A 25,620-nucleotide genomic window follows, 5' to 3' on the forward strand; every position below is an offset into this window, starting at 1 on the left:
AATCTGACACAAGAAGTAATGTACATATATGGGGCTCATATCTCAGCGTTGCTGGTGCGCCCCTACGTTTGGGCCTGATTCATTAAAGATCACTATCGTTATCCTCAGCGCAGTTTCCCGATGTTCAGGGACTGCGCAGGTGCAGAACGGGTCCTGCGATCACTTCACTAAAAATGTGAATGCCTCTGCCTGATTGACAGGCGAAGGTGTTGCAGCCGCCATCCGGAAAAACGGGACTGTAAATACAAAGCTGCTGCAGGCATTAAGTACTGTATGACTCAGGTTAAGTATCACTCCTGAGTAGGGCCGTATCTAGGTGAGTGCCAGTGGTGCCTGGCGCACAGCGCAGATGCGATGGAGGCGAAGGACCACCGGCATCACTCACCTGGCCGCTCTGCCACCGTCACCGCCACACTGTGGGGTCCAGCCTGCGGCCCCCTGCCGTCACCACCCAGCGCCGAGACCGGAGTGTGCAGCGCCGGGAGTAGCAGCAATCACAGAGGACCCCTGTGAGGAAGAAGGCTGCCCGAGTCAATGCCTGAGTGCATGGGGAGACGCCGTTGGAGAAGAGCTGCAGCAGCCCTGAACCGGAGGAGCAGCCAGGGGACCAGGACTATGCAGAAGACTCCCCATCCTGAGGAGGAAAAGCAGAGGAGCAGCGCTGGCCAGATAGGGGCAGTGCAGGTACTACGGAGGACGCCTACCCGGAGGTGAGGACCCGAGAAGGACCCCTACCAGACACCAGGGAAGACCACGCTGACACAGTTGCCCGGAGACGAGAGAAGACCCCGGCAGCGAAGACAAAGACAAGCCTGGGTGGTGAGAGGACATTGCAGGCGGACCCCAGCAAAGAGCGCAGCCCGGTGCTGGAGAGTGAGTGAGCCACAGTGTACCCGCTGCCATACTCTGCCCCTGACTGCCCTAAAGTAAGGGGAGGAGGCTACTGGGTGCAGTGTGTATAAGGGGATACCTGGTGCAGTGTGTATAAGGGGATACCTGGTGCAGTATGTATAAGGGGATACCTGGTGCAGTGTGTATAAGGGGATACCTGGTGCAGTGTGTATAAGGGGATACCTGGTGCAGTGTGTATAAGGGGATACCTGGTGCAGTGTGTGTAAGGGCATACCTGGTGCAGTGTGTATAAGGGCATACCTGGTGCAGTGTGTATAAGGGTGCTATCTGGTGCAGTGTGTATAAGGGTGCTACCTGGTGCAGTGTGTATAAGGGTGCTACCTGGTGCAGTGTGTATAAGGGGATACCTGGTGTAGTGTGTATAAGGGGATACCTGGTGTAGTGTGTATAAGGGGATACCTGGTGCAGTGTGTATAAGGGTGCTATCTGGTGCAGTGTGTATAAGGGTGCTATCTGGTGCAGTGTATATAAGGGTGCTACCTGGTGCAGTGTGTATAAGGGCATACCTGGTGCAGTGTGTATAAGGGTGCTATCTGGTGCAGTGTGTATAAGGGTGCTACCTGGTGCAGTGTGTATAAGGGTGCTACCTGGTGCAGTGTGTATAAGGGTGCTACCTGGTGCAGTGTGTATAAGGGTGCTACCTGGTGCAGTGTATATAAGGGTGCTACCTGGTGTAGTGTGTATAAGGGGATACCTGGTGTAGTGTGTATAAGGGGATACCTGGTGCAGTGTGTGTAAGGGTGCTACCTGGTGCAGTGTGTATAAGGGTGCTACCTGGTGTAGTGTGTATAAGGGGATACCTGGTGCAGTGTGTATAAGGGATACCTGGTGCAGTGTCAGTGGCGGATCCAGGGGGGGGGGCACTCGGGCCCGTGCCCCCCCTGTCATTTGTGGCCTCCGTCCCCCCCAGCGCCGGCGCCGCACAGGGAGATGACGGGCGCCCGCTGAGATTGTGTTACCAGCGGGCGCCCGTCTCCCTGCACAGTGGCAGCCGGAGGCAGGAGCTCAGTACTGAGCTCCGGCTTCTGGTGCTGTCCCTGTGCGCCGTGCGCTATTGGAGAGATGTCAGTCATGACGTCTCTCTCATAGTGCTGACTGAGGAGCGGACGCCCAGGGAGGAGGAGGACTGCAGCGGTCTGGAAGCGGGAACGGGGCTTGGTAAGTATGTTCTGTTTTCTCTTCCTCAGTGCAGCGGGGGCATCTACTGGGGGCAAACTACGGGGGGGACATTACTGCTGAGGGGCATCAACAAGGCAACAAGGGCATTACTACAGGGGGCATTATTACTGGGGGAGCATCTACTGGGGGGCATTACTACTGGGGGCATTAATACTGGGGGGCATCAACAAGCGGCATTACTAATGGGGGCATTACTACTGGGGGGCATCAACAAGGGGCATTACTACTGGGGGGGCATTACTACTGGGGGCAAACTACTGGGGGCATTACTGGGGGGCATCTACTGGGGGGCATTACTACTGGGGGCAAACTACTGGGGGCATTATTACTGGGGGGCATCTACTGGGGGCATTACTACTGGGGGGTCATCTATTGGGGGCATTACTACTGGGGGACATTTTTACTGGGTGGAATCTACTGGGGGCAAACTACTGGGGGACATTATTACTGGTGGCATCTACTGGGTGTATTACAACTGGGGGCATCTACTGGGGGCATTACTACTGGGAAACATTATTACTGGGGGGCATCTACTGGGGGACATTATTACTGGGAGCCAACTACAAAGGGGCTAACTACTGGGGGCAAACTACAGGAGGGCATTACTACTGGCGGCGTAACTACAGGGGCATTACTACTGGCGGCGTAACTAAAGGGGCATTACTACTTGGAGGCTAAAATACAGGGAGGGCATAACTACAGGGGCCAAACTACTGGGGGATAACTACAGGGGCCAAACTACTGGGGGCATTACTACTGGGGGCTAAACTACAAGGGGGGCATAACTACAGGGGCTAAACTACAATGGGGCAAACTACAGGGGGGCATTACTACTGGTGGCTAAACTACAAGCAGGCAAACTACTGGGGGCATTACCACTGGGAGGCTAAACTAAAGGGGGGGGGGGGTAAACTACTGGGGTCATAACTGCAGGGGCATAACTACTAGGGCGCTAAATGATGGGGCATTACTACAGGCAACATTACTACTGGGGGCAATACGGGCATTGCATAAGGGGCACCACTACTATGGGGTCTATATAAGGGGCACTACCAGTACAGTGGACATTGCATAATGAGCACTACAACTGTGGGCATTGTATAAGAAGCGCCACCTCACATGCACCGAAGCCGCACGCAAATGTACTTGTCACTTCCATGGTGCCCCCCCTATCGTTTTCTTCTGGATCCGCCCCTGTGCAGTGTGTATAAGGAGATACCTGGTGCAGTGTATATAAGGGTGCTACCTGGTGCAGTGTATATAAGGGTGCTTCCTGGTGCAGTGTGTATAAGGGGATACCTGGTGCAGTGTGTATAAGGGTGCTACCTGGTGCAGTGTATATAAGGGTGCTACCTGGTGCAGTGTGTATAAGGGTGCTACCTGGTGCAGTGTATATAAGGGGATACCTGGTGCAGTGTGTATAAGGGTGCTACCTGGTGCAGTGTATATAAGGGTGCTACCTGGTGCAGTGTGTATAAGGGTGCTACCTGGTGCAGTGTATATAAGGGTGCTACCTGGTGCAGTGTGTATAAGGGTGCTACCTGGTGCAGTGTATATAAGGGTGCTACCTGGTGCAGTGTGTATAAGGGTGCTACCTGGTGCAGTGTGTATAAGGGTGCTACCTGGTGCAGTGTGTATAAGGGTGCTACCTGGTGCAGTGTATATAAGGGTGCTACCTGGTGCAGTGTATATAAGGGTGCTACCTGGTGCAGTGTGTATAAGGGTGCTACCTGGTGCAGTGTATATAAGGGTGCTACCTGGTGCAGTGTGTATAAGGGTGCTACCTGGTGCAATGTCTGCTTAATGTGTAAAAAGGGGGACTCTGCTGCAGTAATGTGTAAAAAAGGGGGACTCTGCCGTAATGTGTAAAAGAGGACTCTACCTACTGTACTGTGTAAAAGGGGGCTCTACCTGCCGTACTGTGTAAAAGGGGGCTCTACCTGCCGTACTGTGTAAAAGGCGGCTCTAACTGCAGTACTGTGTAAAAGGGGGCTCTACCTGCCGTAATATGTAATAGGGAACTCTGCCTGCCATAATGTGTAAAAGGGCACTTTACCTGCCATAATGTGTAAAAGGGGAATCTACCTGCCGTAATGTGTAAAAGGGAGCTCTGCCTGACGTTATGTGTAAAAGGGAGCTCTGCCTGACGTTATGTGTAAAAGGGAGCCACGCCCTTTCCCCATAAAGCCACTCCCCTAATTTTTTTCCGCATGCCTACGGCGTGCACTGGCTCTGTTTTATAAATAGGAGGCGCGCCGATGCTGTTTCTTGCATACAGCGCTAAAATGTTTCGTTACGGCACTGCTCCTGAGACCCATGGAATAAGGTGCAGAGCTGTACTGGGTCCCCCGGGGAGATAACCTCTGGCCTGAGTTACTAAATAATGCACATCCGCATGGATACATTTGCACACATGCTCTGGAGGAATCATGCACATCTGCATGGATACATTTGCACACATGCTCTGGAGGAATTATGCACATCTGCATGGATACATTTGCATACATTCTTTGGAGGAAACATGCACATCCGCATGGATACATTTGCGCACATGTCTGGCAGTCATGCACATCTGCATGGATACATTTGCACACTTGCTCTGGAGAAATCATGCACATCTGCATGGATACATTTGCATACATTCTTTGGAGGAAACATGCACATCCGCATGGATACATTTGCGCACATGTCTGGCAGTCATGCACATCTGCATGGATACATTTGCACACATGCTCTGGAGGAAACATGCACATCTGCATGGATACATTTGCACACATGTTCTGGAGGAATCATGCACATCCGCATGGATACATTTGCATACATTCTTTGGAGGAAACATGCACATCCCATGGATACATTTGCGCACATGTCTGGCAGTCATGCACATCTGCATGGATACATTTGCACACATGCTCTGGAGGAAACATGCACATCTGCATTGATACATTTGCACACATGTTCTGGGGGAATCATGCACATCCGCATGGATACATTTGCACACATGCTCTGGAGGAATCATAAACATCTGCATGGATACATTTGCACACATGCTCTGGAGGAATCATGCACATCTGCATGGACACATTTGCATACATTCTTTGGAGGAAATATGCACATTTGCATGGATACATTTGCGCACATGTCTGGCAGTCATGCACATCTGCATGGATACATTTGCACACATGCTCTGGAGGAAACATGCACATCTGCATTCATACATTTGCACACATGTTCTGGGGGAATCATGCACATCCGCATGAATACATTTGCACACATCCTCTGGAGGAATCATGCTTATCTGCATGGATACATTTGAACACATGCTCTGGAGGAATCATGCACATCCGCATGGATACATTTGCACACATGCTCTGGAGGAAATATGCACATCCGCATGGATACATTTGCATACATGCTCTGGAGGAAACATGCACATCTGCATGGATACATTTGCACACATATTCTGGAGGAATCATGCACATCCGCATGGATACATTTGCACACTTGCTCTGGAGGAATCATGCACATCCGCATGGATACATTTGCGCACATGTCCGGCAGAGTCATGCACATCTGCATGGATACATTTGCACACGTCTGGCAGAGTCATGCACATCCGGATGGATACATTTGCACACATGCTCTGGAGGAATCATGCACATCCGCATGGATAATTTGCACACATCCTCTGGAGGAATCATGCACATCCGCATGGATACATTTGCACACATGCTCTGGAGGAAAGATGGACATCCGCATGGATACATTTGCGCACATGCTCTGGAGGAAAAATGCACATCCACGTGGATACATTTGCACACATGCTCTGGAGGAATCATGCACATCCGCAGGGATACATTTGCACACATGTCCGGCAGAGTCATGCCCATCCGCATGGATACATTTGCACACATGTTCTGGAGGAATCATGCACATCCGCATGGCTACATTTGCTCACATGCTCTGGAGGAATCATGCACATCCGCATGGATACATTTGCACACATGTTCTGGAGGAATCATGCACATCCACATGGATACATTTGCACACATGCTCTGGAGGAATCATGCACATCCGCATGGATAGATTTGCACACATGCTCTGGAGGAATCATGCGCATTGATACATTTGCACACATGCTCTGGTGGAATCATGCACATCCGCATGGATACATTTGCACACATGTCCGGCAGAGTCATGCCCATCCGCATGGATACATTTGCACACATGTTCTGGAGGAATCATGCACATCCGCATGGCTACATTTGCTCACATGCTCTGGAGGAATCATGCACATCCGCATGGATACATTTGCACACATGTTCTGGAGGAATCATGCACATCCACATGGATACATTTGCACACATGCTCTGGAGGAATCATGCACATCCGCATGGATAGATTTGCACACATGCTCTGGAGGAATCATGCGCATTGATACATTTGCACACATGCTCTGGTGGAATCATGCACATCCGCATGGATACATTTGCACACATGCTCTGGAGGAATCATGCACATCCGCATGGATACATTTGCACACATACTCTGGAGGAATCATGCACATCTGCATGGATACATTTGCACACATGTTCTGGAGGAATCATGCACATCCGCATGGCTACATTTGCACACATGCTCTGGAGGAATCATGCACATCTGCATGGATACATTTGCACACATGTTCTGGAGGAATCATGAACATCCGCATGGATACATTTACACACATGCTCTGGAGGAATCATGCACATCCGCATGGATACATTTGCACACATGCTCTGGAGGAATCATGCACATCCGCATGGATACATGTGCACACATGCTCTGGAGGAAACATGCGCATGGATACATTTGCACACATGCTCTGGTGGAATCATGCACATCCGCATGGATATATTTGCACACATACTCTGGAGGAATCATGCACATCTGCATGGATACATTTGCACACATGTTCTGGAGGAATCATGCACATCCGCATGGCTACATTTGCACACATGCTCTGGAGGAATCATGCACATCTGCATGGATACATTTGCACACATGTTCTGGAGGAATCATGAACATCCGCATGGATACATTTGCACACATGCTCTGGAGGAATCATGCACATCCGCATAGATACATTTGCACACATGCTCTGGAGGAATCATGCACATCCGCATGGATACATGTGCACACATGCTCTGGAGGAAACATGCGCATGGATACATTTGCACACATGCTCTGGTGGAATCATGCACATCCGCATTGATACATTTGCACACATGCTCTGGAGGAATCATGCACATCCGCATGGATATATTTGCACACATACTCCGGAGGAATCATGCACATCTGCATGGATACATTTGCACACATGCTCTGGAGGAAAGATGGACATCCGCATGGATACATTTGCGCACATGCTCTGGAGGAATCATGCACATCTGCATGGATACATTTGCACAATTGCTCTGGAGGAAACATGCGCATGGATACATTTGCACACATGCTCTGGTGGAATCATGCACATCCGCATGGATACATTTGCACACATGCTCTGGAGGAAAGATGGACATCCGCATGCACAATTGCTCTGGAGGAAACATGCGCATGGATACATTTGCACACATGCTCTGGTGGAGTCATGCACATCCGGATGGATACATTTGCACACATGCTCTGGAGGAATCATGCACATCCGCATGGATAATTTGCACACATCCTCTGGAGGAATCATGCACATCCGCATGGATACATTTGCACACATGCTCTGGAGGAAAGATGGACATCCGCATGGATACATTTGCGCACATGCTCTGGAGGAAAAATGCACATCCACGTGGATACATTTGCACACATGCTCTGGAGGAATCATGCACATCCGCAGGGATACATTTGCACACATGTCCGGCAGAGTCATGCCCATCCGCATGGATACATTTGCACACATGTTCTGGAGGAATCATGCACATCCGCATGGCTACATTTGCTCACATGCTCTGGAGGAATCATGCACATCCGCATGGATACATTTGCACACATGTTCTGGAGGAATCATGCACATCCACATGGATACATTTGCACACATGCTCTGGAGGAATCATGCACATCCGCATGGATAGATTTGCACACATGCTCTGGAGGAATCATGCGCATTGATACATTTGCACACATGCTCTGGTGGAATCATGCACATCCGCATGGATACATTTGCACACATGCTCTGGAGGAATCATGCACATCCGCATGGATACATTTGCACACATACTCTGGAGGAATCATGCACATCTGCATGGATACATTTGCACACATGTTCTGGAGGAATCATGCACATCCGCATGGCTACATTTGCACACATGCTCTGGAGGAATCATGCACATCTGCATGGATACATTTGCACACATGTTCTGGAGGAATCATGAACATCCGCGTGGATACATTTACACACATGCTCTGGAGGAATCATGCACATCCGCATGGATACATTTGCACACATGCTCTGGAGGAATCATGCACATCCGCATGGATACATGTGCACACATGCTCTGGAGGAAACATGCGCATGGATACATTTGCACACATGCTCTGGTGGAATCATGCACATCCGCATGGATATATTTGCACACATACTCTGGAGGAATCATGCACATCTGCATGGATACATTTGCACACATGTTCTGGAGGAATCATGCACATCCGCATGGCTACATTTGCACACATGCTCTGGAGGAATCATGCACATCTGCATGGATACATTTGCACACATGTTCTGGAGGAATCATGAACATCCGCATGGATAAATTTGCACACATGCTCTGGAGGAATCATGCACATCCGCATAGATACATTTGCACACATGCTCTGGAGGAATCATGCACATCCGCATGGATACATGTGCACACATGCTCTGGAGGAAACATGCGCATGGATACATTTGCACACATGCTCTGGTGGAATCATGCACATCCGCATTGATACATTTGCACACATGCTCTGGAGGAATCATGCACATCCGCATGGATATATTTGCACACATACTCCGGAGGAATCATGCACATCTGCATGGATACATTTGCACACATGCTCTGGAGGAATCATGCACATCTGCATGGATACATTTGCACAATTGCTCTGGAGGAAACATGCGCATGGATACATTTGCACACATGCTCTGGTGGAATCATGCACATCCGCATGGATACATTTGCACACATGCTCTGGAGGAATCATGCACATCCACATGGATATATTTGCACTCATGCTCTGGAGTAATAATGCACATCCGCATGGATACATTTGCACATTTGCTTTGGAGGAATCATGCACATCTGCATGGATACATTTGCGCACATGTCCGTCAGAGTCATGCACATCTGCATGGATACATTTGCACACATGTTCTGGAGGAAAAATGCACATCCGCATGGATACATTTGCACACATGCTCTGGAGGAATCATGCACATCCACATGGATATATTTGCACTCATGCTCTGGAGTAATAATGCACATCCGCATGGATACATTTGCACAATGCTCTGGTGGAATCATGCGCATCCGCATGGATGCATTTGCACACATGCTCTGGAGGAATCATGTGCATCAGCATGGACAAATTTGCACACATGCTCTGGAGGAAACATGCACATCCGCATGGATACATTTGCACACATGCTGTGGAGGAATCATGCACATCCGCATGGATACATTTGCACATATGCTCTGGAGGAATCATGCACATCCGCATGGATACATTTGCACACATGCTCTGGAGGAATAATGCACATCTACATGGATACATTTGCACTCATGCTCTGGAGGAAACATGCACATCCGCATGGATACATTTGCACACATGCTGTGGAGGAATCATGCACATCCGCATGGATACATTTGCACATATGCTCTGGAGGAATCATGCACATCCGCATGGATACATTTGCACACATGCTCTGGAGGAATAATGCACATCTACATGGATACATTTGCACACATGCTCTGGAGGAATCATGCACATCTGCATGGATACATTTGCATGCACTGTTGTGGGCATGTGCAGGGATTTCATGCAGGACACGCTACACCCCCTACATCAGGATCATAGCGTTCCTAAATGTTCCCCCACTCCGGCAATACGATACTATATATGGTTTATTACTACAGTATACAGTATGTGATGTATTTTAGGATGCCTGTTGTGTTAAACCCTTTGAACTTCCAGTTTGTTTTGATGCATTTGTGTCTATACTTCTATGTAAGTCTTATTGAATATTATGTAACTGGCTTATGTGGTATTAAGTTTATTTGTGATCTGATTGGATTATGTCAGGAGTAATATATTGCTGCCTTCCTATCCTCTGCCTCATTGCACAGCAGCCTGTGTTGTACTGATAATAGAGGACAGAACAGCCTGTGTGTCTGCGTCCAGTCTGCTCACCCCCCTATTAACTGACCCTGTTCTTCCTGCACTCACCCCCCCCCCCCCCCCCCCACCACAATCCACCTCTCAAGCGCTAGATGTGCAGTGCTGACATTTTGCTTACAGGAGTACAGCCAATTCTACATGAGCCTGTGCGGATGCAGTATTATAGGTGAGCGGCAGAGTGAGTGTGAGTGGGGTCCCAGCAGCTGCATGAGTGCAGGGGAAGGCAGTGCTGCTACAGATACACCACCATAGCAGAAGTACAGGCAGGGTCAGACTGGCCCACTGGTGCACAGGGGAAATTCCTGGTGGTGCACTCTGCCTAATTACCCCACTCCCTCCTCTAGGGGTGGGGCAGGATCATGGATGCTTGGTTTATTTTTATGGAAACTACACCAAGATTAGCCCTCGTGCCAATGAAAGTGGGTATTCCTGACACACCCCTGTTTCCTCCTTTATAAAGGGGCCCTGCCCTTATGCATCTCCTCTCTAATAGTTGGCCATGTCCCTCTGTGGTGGCTGACCACACTCCGTATGCTTGGGCCTCTACCATTGCATTCCCTGGTGGACCCTTCATGCCGCAGCCCCACACTCAGTACGGGTGACACAGTGGGATCCAGAAAGTCTCTTGGTGGGAATAAAGTATCCCTGTTACTACATTATCTCCTCACTGTCCACAAAGACAAGAGTCTCTCATCCTGGAGTAACTGCCTCACGCTCTTCACCTCGCACCTCTCCATTGTCTCATATCACTGGTGGTATCTATCCCTTACATGATGCAGGTGGACAGTCTCTCTCACATTGTCCTCCAAGGATGTCTCTTAGGCTGCTCTGCACTCCTGACTCACTATCAGGTCATGCTGACACCACCTGGACTGAAGGTGAGGCCGTCATTCCATTGGCCTATGTATGAAGCTAGGTTATTCTGCTAACTACGTGCTAATGGTAACTTCTGGATGATTTCTGACCTTGTAGAATCGTGGCCATTTAGGATCTCGCCACAGAAAAATCTTCCACCTTCCTTCCAGATTAGAGCAGATGCCCTCACACCTCTGCACGGGGACAGCGTCATGTATCCTCTTTATGTCACCATTAGATGGCGTTAGCCAGGGAGAAGCAGGCTGGACATGGATCTTCTGAATGGGCAGCGACATGGCCGTGTCTGGTGTTATAGTGGGGCAGCATTTATTTGGATGCAGTTTCATGGATGAGGCACTATGGTAAATTACCCCAAAGCTTCACCTCCTATTGCCGCACTAGTATGATAAAGTTGAAGGCACGTCTGTTTCCAGAGGATAAATTGCATCTTTTCAAAAAGTGCATGCTGGGAAAACAAAGCGCCGAATCGCACGCACATCAGTGGCATCTACAACAAAGCCAAATGTAGATAAGCCTCCAAGTATATTCACCTTAACCCCCACCAGTCATACTGCCACACTCTCCTGGCATGCCCATGGGACTCCTAATTGTGTGGGGCACCTCGCAGAGAGAACAGTGAAGTGAGCCAGTGCAGACGTTGCCCATGGCAACCGATCAGTGCTGAGGTAACATTTATAAAGTGAATTCTATAAAATGATACGTAGCAGCTGATTGGTTGCCATGGGCAACTTCTCCACTGGTTCACTTCTCTACAAATTTCCCTGCTTCATGAATAGACCACAGAATGGGTTAAATGGGGCCAGAAATGAGTGAGTGTGTAACTGAATACGTGAGTATGAGTGAGTGTGTAACTGAATACATGAGTATGAGTGATGGTGTAACTGAAAAGGTGAGTAAAATGAGTGTAACTGAATAGGTGAGTATGAGTGAGTGTGTAATTGTGAATACATGAGTATGAGTAAGTGTGGAACTGTGAATACGTGAGTATGAGTACGTGTGTAACTGAATAGGTGAGTATGAGTGAGTGTGTAATTGTGAATACATGAGTATGAGTGAGTGTGTAACTGTGAATAGGTATGAGTGAGTGTGTAAATGAGAATAGGTGAGTATGAGTGAGTGTGTAACTGAATAGGTGAGTATGAGTGAGTGTGTAAATGAATAGGTGAGTATGAGTGAGTGTGTAACTGAATAGGTATGAGTGAGTGTGTAATTGTGAATAGGTGAGTATGAGTGAGTGTGAAATTGGGAATATATGAGTATGAGTGAGTGTGTAACTGAATAGGTGAGTTTGAGTGAGTGTGTAACTGAATAGGTGAGTATGAGTGAGTGTAACTGAATAGGTGAGTATGAGTGAGTGTGTAACTGAATAGGTGAGTATCAGTGAGTGAGTGTGTAACTGTAAATACATGAGTATGAGTTAGTGTGTAAATGTGAATAGGTGAGTATGAGTGAGTGTGTAACTGAATACATGAGTGAGTGTGAAACTGTTAATACAGGAGTATGAGTGTGTAATTGTGAATACATGAGTATGAGTGAGTGTGTAACTGAATAGGTGAGTGTGAGTGAGTGTGTAGCTGGGAATAGATGAGTATGAGTGAGTACGTAATTGTGAATACATGAGTATGAGTGAGTGTGTAGTTATGAATACATGAGTATGAGTGAGTGTGCAACTGAATAGGTGAGTATGAGTGAGTGTGTAACTGAATACATGAGTATGAGTGAGTGTCTAACTGTGAATAGGTGAGTATGAGTGAGTGTGTAACTGAATAGGTGAGTATGAGTGAGTAATTGTGATTACATGAGTATGAGTGAGTGTGTATCTGAATAGGTGAGTGTGTAACTGAATAGGTGAGTGTGTAACTGTGAATAGGTGAGTATGAGTGAGTGTGAAACTGAATACATGAGTATGAGTGAGTGTGTAACGGTGAATAGGTGAGTATGAGTGAGTGTGTAACTGAATATGTGAGTATGAGTGAGTGTTTTTCTGTGAATAGGTGAGTATGAGTAAGTGTGTCACTGAATAGGTGAGTATGAGTGAGTCTGTCACTGAATAGGTGAGTATGAGTGAGTGTGTAACTGAATAGGTGAGTATGAGTGAGTGTGTAACTGTAAATACATGAGTATGAGTAAGTGTGTAAATGTGAATCAGTGAGTGTGTGTGTAACTGTGAATAGGTGAGTATAAGTGAGCATGTAAATGTGAATAGGTGAATATGAGTGAGCATGTAAATGTGAATAGGTGAGTATGAGTAAGTGTGTAAATGTGAATAGCTGAGTATGAGTGAGTGTGTAACTGAATAGGTGAGTATGAGTGAGTGTTTTTCTGTGAATAGGTGAGTATGAGTAAGTGTCACTGAATAGGTGAGTATGAGTGAGTGTGTAACTGAATAGGTGAGTATGAGTGAGTGTGTAACTGAATAGGTGAGTATCAGTGAGTGAGTGTGTAACTGTAAATACATGAGTATGAGTTAGTGTGTAAATGTGAATAGGTGAGTATAAGTGTGTAACTGAATACATGAGTGAGTGTGAAACTGTTAATACAGGAGTATGAGTGTGTAATTGTGAATACATGAGTATGAGTGAGTGTGTAACTGTGAATAGGTGAGTATGAGTGAGTGTGTAGCTGGGAATAGATGAGTATGAGTGAGTGTGTAATTGTGAATACATGTGTGAGTGTGTAACTGAATACATGAGTGAGTGTGTAACTATGAATACTAGTGAGTGTGTAATTGTGAATATATGAGTATGAGTGAGTGTGTAACTGAATACATGAGTATGAGTGAATGTGTAACTGAATAGGTGAGTATAAGTGAGTGTGTAACAGTGGATAGGTGAGTATGAGTCAGTGTGTAACTGTGAATAGGTGAGTATGAGTGAGTGTGTAACTGTTGTCAAAGTCGGAAAAATATCATGATTCACATGCCTTGTACTAACCCCATGCACATGCCCGCTGCGCGTGCACACGCTCTGCCGTGCGTATGCATATTCGCACTTAGCGTAATGGAGCTTCTACGGCCGTGCGCTTTGGCGCGTGGTATGCGCATTTACGATAGAGTTTGTGAGCGTCTAGTGGGCGATTCGATCGCAACATATTTAACTCATATAGTGTGTTTTATAGTTAATATTCCCCCAGGCAACGTCAGCAAGTATGTTAAGTTTAAACGGTTCTTGGACAGAGAGATTCCTCTTTACATGCTAGGAAGGCTCAGATAAAGGTTGAAAGGTGGTGTTTAGTATCCAGCTGTAGGGTATTTTAAGGGTAATATTCCTATGATATTTAGGAAAGATTCGCATATTCCTGCGCATAGTTATGCGCAGAAGTAGAAAATAGATAAATTGTATTTAAAATAAATTACAAATAAGTGCAGGGTAAGTGAATGGAATTCAGTCATTTCTTTCCCACAGACTGAATTCAATGGCCTTATTTACACTAAGCTTTGAGATTCTATGAAAAGGGCTTACACCTTTGTTTATGAATAGGGCCAGGTTTCTCTCCAGAATAATGAGTGCTGAGTTGTCATTGTCCCAACTGAAGGAGGGGACAGTGGGGTAAACAAAGCCCAGAGACAGAGTTTGTTTGGAAGATCCGAAACAATAGCTACCCACAACAATCCAGACAGACAGGAATTTGGAATACTAACAAGTCCTAGTCATCACCCACTTCTTGAACTAACCAATGGCCCCTGGTGCAGGACATGTCCCACCCCCTAACCAATGGAAAAAGAGCACACAGTGTCTATTGTAGTATGTCTTGAGCTAGTGAATAAATATAGCTTGCAATAGGCTTTGACACACAAGACTGAAGGCTTTCTCCTTGATAGCTGAGGACTGAATTCAGGTTGTGCCGGCGAAGTATTCTCACGTATGTAAGTTTCTCTGTAGCCATTTTGTTACTCTTTGTGTACGCCATTTGTTCTCATTTTTGTTATCCCTTAAGTGTTTGCCATTTATTCTCTCTGTGTTTGTTCTGTTTGCGATCGTTCGCTATTGTTCACATTTATTTCTTGTTATACTGTGTAGATATTGATGTTAGGTCTGTAGTGTATAAGCTGTAACTGTTTTTCCCCTTTTTCATATTAAAAATCTTCTAAGAAGGTGTTGGAACCTTACCAGGTCTTGTGGTCTCTCTCTTAGCGTATTAACCGCTCATACCATATTCACATCGTTAAAGGTTTAAGCATTACATCATTGTGGTTTTACATTGCCAAGGTTTACAGTATAAGCATACCCTTACTGCGTTCATTTAAAAGGTTTAAAGGTTATCAACTGTGTGTGCGCCCGCTGTGTGTGTATTCCGTACACCCAGCGCAGCGTGTGTACGTTACGTGCGTACCACGTGTGAAGTCTTTGTACGCAAATAGCGTACAAAGTGCGTAGCACGTGCACGTGGTTTAGCGGCCATAACGGCTTCACGTTGTTAATACATAGCTTATGTTCAAAGGTAAATATTTGACTCTATCAATTGGCGGCTCGTCCAGTCCACCTCATATCCGCAGTCAAGCGAAACCAGGCAGACTTTATCCGTCAGCAAAGGGCGGGAAGGTAGTATCCCCTGTATCCGTGTTTGTGGTTGGGGATACGGTAGTGCTGATCAGATAAGCGTCTGCGTCTGCTTCACTTGATTTGTAGGGATGCTGGTGGAATCCGGTTCCAGAAGGTAAGAACGTAAAGCTTTGTTTTTGTTTTTTTTAATCTGTTTAATTTCTGTTTGGTGCCAACTGCGCACGCAAGACACGTAACACACGCACACACCTGTACTTTGCATATCTGATCATATTGTTGCAAAACAAGGTTCAAATGAGTCATATTGTGTTTGATTCAGATTGGATTGCTTATCTGTTTAAGTAGGTTTAAAAGTATTTTTAAAAGTTTGCATAGCTTGATAGTTTTATTTTTAACCCAGGCCTAAAATAACTTCAGGCGCTTGCATGGTGATTTTTTTTTTGTGACAAAGGAAGCCGCATGGTCTGTCCTCCATTTTGTGTAGCCCTCATGGATGTGGAAGGGGGAGGAGCAGCGGCCATTTTTGGGAAGGTCAAATTTATTTTTTTCTAAAATAGCTGATTTTCAGTCTACTCAGGAATAATCAGCCGGCCATGGTCAAAAAAAAAGAAATCACCATATGAGTTTCCAATGCATTTATTTAACCCATGTCATAATCAATTATAAATAGTTCAGATGGGGCTTAATGAAAGTTAATAGTAAAATGAATATTTGATGTAAGAACGACACACAGAGATAAAACAAAGTTGTTGTTGTTTTTTTCTTTCTCTTTTTCTCTCTTCTTTACCTCCAAGATTCTGTTGAACTCTGCTGCTTGTGAGATGGGCCATTGAAATGCAAATTAACCTGTGTAACTGGTTTTTTTTTTCAAAGCAGTGAAAAAAATCACCTTCACAGACAGTCAAAGGCATATTCATATGCAAATTAGAAGCACTGAATAAGTAAATGAGTCTCAGGAAACCAGTGGATGGTACATAGATATAATATTATAATTATGTGTGTGTTTACATCAATGTATGTTCTGCAAGATGGCTATCCAATATGAATCATACTATTGGAAGCATTGATTATTAGATTCATTTAGAATTTTCATTTGTGTATTTTCACCTATCTACCTTTCTGTTTGCCATTAGCATTGATAACGTGCTGAGAAAATTTGCTGCTATTTTAAAAAGTAAAGAGTAATACTTAAGGGAGTAATTGTAAAAACACGCACGCAGCACAGAAGATACTGTGTGGTGTTCGGTAAGCGATTATAGTTGAACATCGTTTATATTTATAGAAGTGTGTTATTTGTGTTACTGTGAGCGTATCTGGACTTTTGTATACGGGTCTCGGGCAATGTGCGAGATTACGTACGCAAAGGCCTACACACGTGGCGTATATTACGCAGCGTGCGTACGGATACGCCCACTAAATTAAAATCACACGATAGCATTGTTTTAGTGTAGGCGGTATAGTAGCCACGTGATAATAGCACAAGTTTGTTCAGTTTCCAAAAAGTTTAGTTTAAAAAGAACCTTTTTCTATTGCAAAACTCGGGGATTGAACTGTTTGCCTGAATGAAAGTAATTTCTGTACAGAAAAATCAGTGTGCATATGAGTGAACAGGAGTGAGTGTGCAAATAAAGGTATTCTTTTTTGTGAACCCAGAAATCGGGATCCCGTCGGAGACCACACCAGGTGAGTGGACACTTGGTGGCGTGGGATTGGCTTGCTCACGTTAACATTGTATAAGGTAAAGGAGCAATTAGTCTGAAAACCGTGACCAAAGAAAGGTCAGAGGTAGAAAGCGCAACCCCGGGGGTTGGCGTAGTACCCATATAGGCCCGTTAGTATAACGCTCCGGCTGAAGGTTTCGCAGCCTAAACAATCGATTCCGTTGGTCGCTCGGCGGATAAGTAATAGGTACTTATACTCAGTGCGACTGGACCGCACACTACCGTGTGCATTAGTTAGTTCACCTTGATACCCACTAAATTTGCTGTGGGATCATAGACGCTATTTGTACATTCTAACGTGATTTGTGTAGGTTTTTATTATTTTAAGGGAGTTTCGCTGTTCACTCAGGAATTCTCCAGCAACTGATACTTACTGGGGAGGGTAGCATACTCCCACACGCCCCAGTATATAGAAGTTACATAGGGGCCCTGGGTTGAGTACAGCAGCACTAATGCAGTTTCTGGGTGTATTGGTCAACGTGGGCGAGAGTGGGTGAAGGCACTCGTTGGACTTTCACCGTCGCCTTACCTCTGGGAACTTGGTTTTTTTTGTAAGGAATTCGCTGAGAAAGCAATACCTGCAAATAATGGGGGCCAGTTGCTCAAGTAAGGGACGATCAACAAGGGTTCACGTTGGTGTTTGTTGGCCCAAAGGGTCAGCACGGTATATAATGTGTGAGAAATACGGATCACACACACAGGTATTATGCAAAGAATGGGAACGAATGACTGAAGATGATGGTGAACAGTTCCCCAGGGTGGGCAGTTTGAATCCTGAGGTATTGCAAAATCTAAGAAAAAGGATAAGTCTTATAAAATCTGCAAAACAGAGGATTAGATATTATGATTGTTTACAGTTATGGCAACAGGAAGGTGAGATACAAAGGGAATTAGCTGGCACAGCTGATTCCCACCTTAGCAGGAAACACATGGCAACTGGAGAAACAATGGCTACAGAGAATGGCATACTGGGATATGATGATGATAATAATGCACTTAGTAACTGTATTAACGATGATAAGAGTAAATGTAATAAATGTAATAATGATAGAAGGAAAACTGATAAATGTACAAATTCGAACCCGTGCAAGTTGCACCCCATGTTAAACTTCCCTCAGGATTACAAGCAAGAAAGTGAGCCCAGCACGATGTCGGCACCTTTTCCAGCAGCCATCATACGAGACACCCAGGTGGGCACGGCCCAATCGGTAAAGGCAGTAGTCAAGCCTCCTAACGGAGGGTCAGGTGAGGTTGTGTCCACAGGTAAGTACGGTATTGTATATTATGCACAGACAAATGCACCTCACATTGTAGAGTCAACACAAGATGATGTAGCTGAACTTAATCCTGTCAGGGTGATTGCAGTCCCAAATGGACAGACTGACGCTCTGGGAATCACTCCCACCAGGAACATTGCAATGCACTGCCCCTGGTCCCAGACAGAATTAAGGACAATTATGTCTGAATTTCCCGATCCCAGGAGCGATCTAGCTGCATGCCAAAGTTTCATTAGAGAACTAGGTAACACCACTGAACCCCATAACAAGGATTGGCGAACAGTACTGCGGGCATGTTTGCCCTCTACTATTGACCCCTTGAAATTCATTTCTGATTGTAGGTTAGACGAAGAGAGACCTCTCACTGATGCATACAATCAGGAAAATGTTAAGCAGATAAACATTCAATTAGGAGTATACTTCCCAACTGTTGTCAAGTGGAACAAAATCTTCTCCATAAGACAAAAAGAAGGTGAAACTGCTTCTAATTATTTCAATCGAGCACTGCAAGTAATGGCTAGATACACTGGGATCGCGGACATTGAGGAAAATGTACATCATAGAGAAGTAGCGGTTTATGTATTAATGGATGGTTTAAAGGAAGTGTTGAGAACAAGGGTACAGACCACTCAACCTAACTGGAGAAGTATCTCAGTGGCTGCATTAAGAAAGTCCGCTGTTGGGCACGAGCGGAACATCAGCAAACACAGGGAACACAGGGCGGTAAGCAGATGACCATAAGTAAGCTACCTCAGTCAAAACCCCAGTCCCCTGTTGGTGAGTCAAATGTGATAAGATGTTATAGTTGCCAGAGGGAAGGGCATTATGCACGGAATTGTATGTTTAGAGAGCCACATAAGGTATATAAACCCCCTAGACAACGACATAACACACGAAATTGTAAGCAGGGATCATATATGAAGAATTTTGGGCCGCACCTGTAATTTGCAGCCAGTAAAGTCGATCATTAGCCTTGATAGTAAGCCTGAGGTTACAGTCAAAGTAATTGGGAGGTCAGTTCCGTGTAGACACAGGGACGGCCGGGTAAACTTTGTAATTTATCTTTAAATGTTTTCTTCTCATCTCTAACGTTCACCAACGGAACTCAAACGTCACATGACTACTGGTCTACCCAACCCCAGTATATCTTACCAGCATCGTTGTGTTTGGCCAGACGCAAAGGGTGGAGAGTGGAGATACTGGTGGGGGAGACATGCAGAGATACCGGTGGACATGTTGATGCGACAGCCTGTTGATGAATCTGACAATGTTTTTCTTTTCTATTTGTTCTCTCTCTCTTTTTGTTCTTTCATGTTGTACGGACAGTATGTCACACCACAGTTAGACAAATGGTAATGCAAGATTTATGCTCCTTACAGAAAGATCGCTGATTTGGAAAGAATATTGTATCACCGGAGTGTTCGTTTTGGGAAGACTGAGAGACAGCACCTTTGAGATGACAGCCGAGCAAGACGAACAACAAGACTAGAGGACAAATTATCGTAACAAGTTTCTTTCCCCTTCAATTATTTTCTGTACCCCATTACAACTTTTCCTTTCGCCTCCTGTAAGATGGACTCGCCTCAAGAGACTGCAGTCCGTGTTTTCCTGTTGACCCTGTTGTTGACCAGAGCAGTCTGTTTCGGTGAGAGTACCAGTAAGGTCGAGAAAGGATCTGGAATGGGTTCTGATGATCAGGATGGATTCGTAGAATTCCAAGAGCAACACAATCACCGAGTAAAGGCGAGTATCAGAAAACGATCTGGTAGCCATGACATTAATAGACATTGTGAAGGATTGTTAGCTGAAGAGAATTGTATATGTAGGAATTGTGACAACATAGTTGAGGACGGGTGCACCCAGAGATGTCAGTCCAGCATTAATATCAATATGGACCGTCATCCATTGAGTGACTACCACTCATTAGTGGGTAAGGTTTTAAACCAAACGGAATGCTGGGTGTGCTCACAAGTACCTCAAGGTCATAGAAAGTCAGGACTAGTGCCATACTCTTTAACGATAGATGAGGTACTTGAATTAAGGGGTGGGAGACCGGTGGACAAGAAATTTCATATTTCTAGTCCTCCTAGTTTGAAGCTCCACCAATACCATGTGGATAGGTCCTTAATATGTTTTAACATTTCCAATCCCCGAAAGCCGGGAAATTGGGAAGTGACATGGAACAACCGAACCATGACATTCTCACACAGAGCCGATAGAATGCCCATCGACTCAGAACTTATACGCCAAATAGCCGACAGTGGAAAATATTTCCGGTATAGGTACACTCTAGGAAGTAGGACCATGCGAGTTGGAGAAGTATCACCAGCATACTGTGCACATATCATACAGCCTGATACGTGTACTAGACAAATGAGAGAGTTAGGGATAGGAGTTTTCACCTGGAAGGTTTGTAATATGGTGATGTCATTTTCTGTCCCATATGTCCTCCCCGATGATGCATATTTCATATGTGGGAGGAAGGCGTATAGGTTCCTTGCCCCAAACTCAGAGGGATTGTGTTACATTGGAAAAGTGTTGCCTGAAGTGATTTATGACCCAACAATTGAGACAATGTTGTGATAAGACGTGATTCCACGGTCCGTTTCTTTCACCCGTTTCTCCTTTGGTTTTCTCCAAGGTACAAAGACATCCACCTGGAAGAAGAATTTGATGACCCATTATACAGACCATTAATGAACTGTTTCACCGACAATTGATGAGCTTTTAGAGACTGTAATTTTTTTTATGGACACTTGAAGAGCTTTGCTTGCCACTTACAGCAAAGTTACAGCAAAGATACGACAATCCGGACAAGACATCAGACAAGACATCAACAAGACTCCAATCGACGACCACATACATAATCATATGAATGCATTTATAACGCATGTTTCTTATCTTCATCTCTACAACCTCCAGGTAGTACCACACATAGTCGACAGGTGACTTTCACATATTAGCATCCACATATGTTTCCCCCCCTCATGTATCATCAACTAAATGTGCTCCCCCATTTGTTGAAACAAGAAGCCGAAAAGAGCTCGGTAGAGTTTGATAGCCCAACCACAGACCCTTAATACGGGATAAGAAGGATTTCAATGTATACTTCGCAATACCTCGAAGCTTATTTAAAACATGTACGGCACGATGATACATGCCCCTCAGACATGGATTTCATACATACATGCTTTTTACTATCTCACTAGGACATACATTTCCCACCTTCTCCTCTCCTCCCTCTACCCAATCATTTATAGGTATCTCATTGAATATATATATATTTTTCTGCTTGAATTGTTTAGATAGTGGCAATTGTTGACTGCCACAGGGTGGACTGTCAAAGTCGGAAAAATATCATGATTCACATGCCTTGTACTAACCCCATGCACATGCCCGCTGCGCGTGCACACGCTCTGCCGTGCGTATGCATATTCGCACTTAGCGTAATGGAGCTTCTATGGCCGTGCGCTTTGGCGCGTGGTATGCGCATTTACGGTAGAGTTTGTGAGCGTCTAGCGGGCGACTCGATCGCAACATATTTAACTCATATAGTGTGTTTTATAGTTAATATTCCCCCAGACAACGTCAGCAAGTATGTTAAGTTTAAACGGTTCTTGGACAGAGAGATTCCACTTTACATGCTAGGAAGGCTCAGATAAAGGTTGAAAGGTGGTGTTTAGTATCCAGCTGTAGGGTATTTTAAGGGTAATATTCCTATGATAGTTAGGAAAGATTCGCATATTCCTGCGCATAGTTATGCGCAGAAGTAGAAAATAGATAAATTGTATTTAAAATAAATTACAAATAAGTGCAGGGTAAGTGAATGGAATTCAGTCATTTCTTTCCCACAGACTGCATTCAATGGCCTTATTTACACTAAGCTTTGAGATTCTATGAAAAGGGCTTACACCTTTGTTTATGAATAGGGCCAGGTTTCTCTCCAGAATAATGAGTGCTGAGTTGTCATTGTCCCAACTGAAGGAGGGGACAGTGGGGTAAACAAAGCCCAGAGACAGAGTTTGTTTGGAAGATCCAAAACAATAGCTACCCACAACAATCCAGACAGACAGGAATTTGGAATACTAACAAGTCCTAGTCATCACCCACTTCTTGAACTAACCAATGTGTCACAATCCTGACTGTAGGTTTTATATTTGGTGACTTACCCCTGCCATCTGTCCTGGATCCTGTGTCTTTTCACTCACGGAGTTAAACAGCTTGTCAGCACTGAGTTTTTCTGAGTTCTCTGCCTGAGAGGTAATAGTTAATTAGCTCCACCTGTGGTGATCTCCTGTGTGAGGCTGAATTCAGTAATCTGAACTTTAGGTCTAAAAGCCAGCATCCTGTGTTTTGCAGAAGTCCAGGCTTCAGTGTTCTCTCGGCCTGCTAGGCCTCATTCTACATCACAGCCTTGGCTAGAGTAGTCACATGACAGTGACTGTTCACCTGACCCAGAGTTGTTCAATCCTCTGCCAGCCTGAGACTCTCTGCATCACCTAATCCTGCTCACCAATCACCAAGGACCAGGAAGTATAAATCAGGAGGCTGAATTAGAAACGGCGCCAGTTCCTTGTGTCACACACAGCTATGTGTGAGCATTCTAGCTGAGCTCCCTAAGGTTGTGATCTCCAGAGCTCCCGTATCCCAGTGCCTCAGTATCTCCGTGCTTTCAGCACCTCCGTGTCTCAGCACCTCCGTGCTTCCAGCACCTCCGTGCTTCCAGCACCTCCGTGCCTCAGTACCTCCGTGCTTCCAGCACCTCCGTGCCTCCGTGCCTCTGCACCTCCGTGCCTCAGCACCTCCGTGCTTCCAGCACCTCTGTGCCTCAGTACCTCCGTGCTTCCAGCACCTCCGTGCCTCAGTACCTCCGTGCTTCCAGCACCTCCATGCCTCTGCACCTCCATGCTTTCAGCACCTCCGTGCCTCAGTACCTCCGTGTTTCCAGCACCTTCGTGCCTCCGTGCCTCAGCACCTCCGTGCCTCAGCATCTCCGTGCCTCAGCATCTCCGTGCTTCCAGCACCTCCGTGCCTCAGCATCTCCGTGCTTCCAGCACCTCCGTGCCTCAGCACCCCAGTGTCTCTACGCACCTCAGTGTCTCTACGCACCCCAGTGTCTCCACGCACCTCAGTGTCTCTACGCACCTCAGTGCCTCCAATCACCTCAGTGCCTCCACGCACCTCAGTGTCTCTACGCACCCCAGTGTCTCTACGCACCTCAGTACCTCTACGCACCTCAGTGCCTCTACGCACCTCAGTGCCTCTACGCACCTCAGTGCCTCCAAGTACCTCAGTGTCTCCAAGTACCTCAGTGTCTCCAAGCACCTCAGTGTCTCCAAGTACCTCAGTGTCTCCAAGCACCTCAGTGTCTCCAAGCACCTCAGTGTCTCCAAGCATCTCAGTGTCCCCAAGCACCCCGTGCCCTTTAGCACAGTTGTACCTGTTATTCTTCACTGATTCATCAGCGCCTTTCCAGTTCTGTCTTTCAGGAGACCTTCAGCGCCCACACGTGCTTCCTGTCTGCCGACCTCATCCTGCATGAGGAGAACCTGGATTCGGCCATCTCTGCCGCGGTTCCTCTTCCCAGTCACCGGAAGAGACCCCGAGTCCACAACACTTCCAAACCAGGTCAGTGGTGGTATTCGTGTAGTCCTCCAGTCGCCCGCGCAGACTTCGCTAGCACCGGGTTCACAAAACCTTAGTCATGACAGTAGGAACTGGCCACATGGACCCGGACGAAAGTGTTTGTCTGACGCAGGACCTCCTAAGCAATATTGCAGGACGCTTGGAAGGTCTGGAGTCGACTCAGCATCAATTGGCACAGTGTCTGCAGCGGAATTCTTTCTCCAGAGATTCTCTGACCTTCTGCTCTAAGACTCCTGACCAACTGCAGATTTTCTACCAGATGTTACTACAGTTACAAGAACTTTTGCCTAGTATTCTCTCTGTGATGCCTGATCTCCTCAGGAATACTACCAACGTTGTTGATCCTGTTTTGTCCCATCCAGTTAATAGAGTCTCTTCCTTTGCGCAAGGGAAAGTTTTTCATCAGAGCTATCCACGGCCCAAGCTCTCTGAAGCTGAACGTCAGCGGCGTAAGGAGCTACATCTCTGTCTTTACTGTGGAAATTCTGGTCATTTTGTTAAAGACTGCATTCTTCGCAAGCCAGGTAATAGTGACAAATCTCAGTATCATAGTGCTCATGTCTACAAGTCATCCACAGTATCCGATCCTTCTGCTGCTGACGGGGGTATCAAGAAGGCTACTCTTCTGAGAGAGACTCAAATTTATGACTGGGGTCCGGTGGTTAAAAGACCTTATCCCAAGTTGGGTGTCCAGAGAAGAATGTTCAAGCCATTTACAGTCACAGAGGAGTCCGTGTCCACAGCCCCAGGAGGGGCGTCTACAGAGTGTCCAGCCCCAGGAGGGGCGTCTTCAGAGCGTCCAGCCCCAGGAGGGGCGTCTTCAGAGCGTCCAGCCCCAGGAGGGGTGTCTTCAGAGCGTCCAGCCCCAGTGAGGGGTTCAGAGCGTCCAGCCCCAGAGAGTCTTCAGAGTGCTGCCCAGCCAGAGATTCTACAGAGTGCTGCCCAGCCAGAGATTCTACAGAGTGCTGCCCAGCCAGAGATTCTACAGAGTGCTGCCCAGCCAGAGATTCTACAGAGTGCTGCCCAGCCAGAGATTCTACAGAGTGCTGCCCAGCCCCGTGAAGAGGGGGCTCTTGCCTCAGCCCAGCCCCGTGAAGT

The sequence above is a fragment of the Pseudophryne corroboree genome, chromosome 9 (assembly GCF_028390025.1).
Source record: "Pseudophryne corroboree isolate aPseCor3 chromosome 9, aPseCor3.hap2, whole genome shotgun sequence".
Lineage (NCBI taxonomy): Eukaryota > Metazoa > Chordata > Amphibia > Anura > Myobatrachidae > Pseudophryne > Pseudophryne corroboree.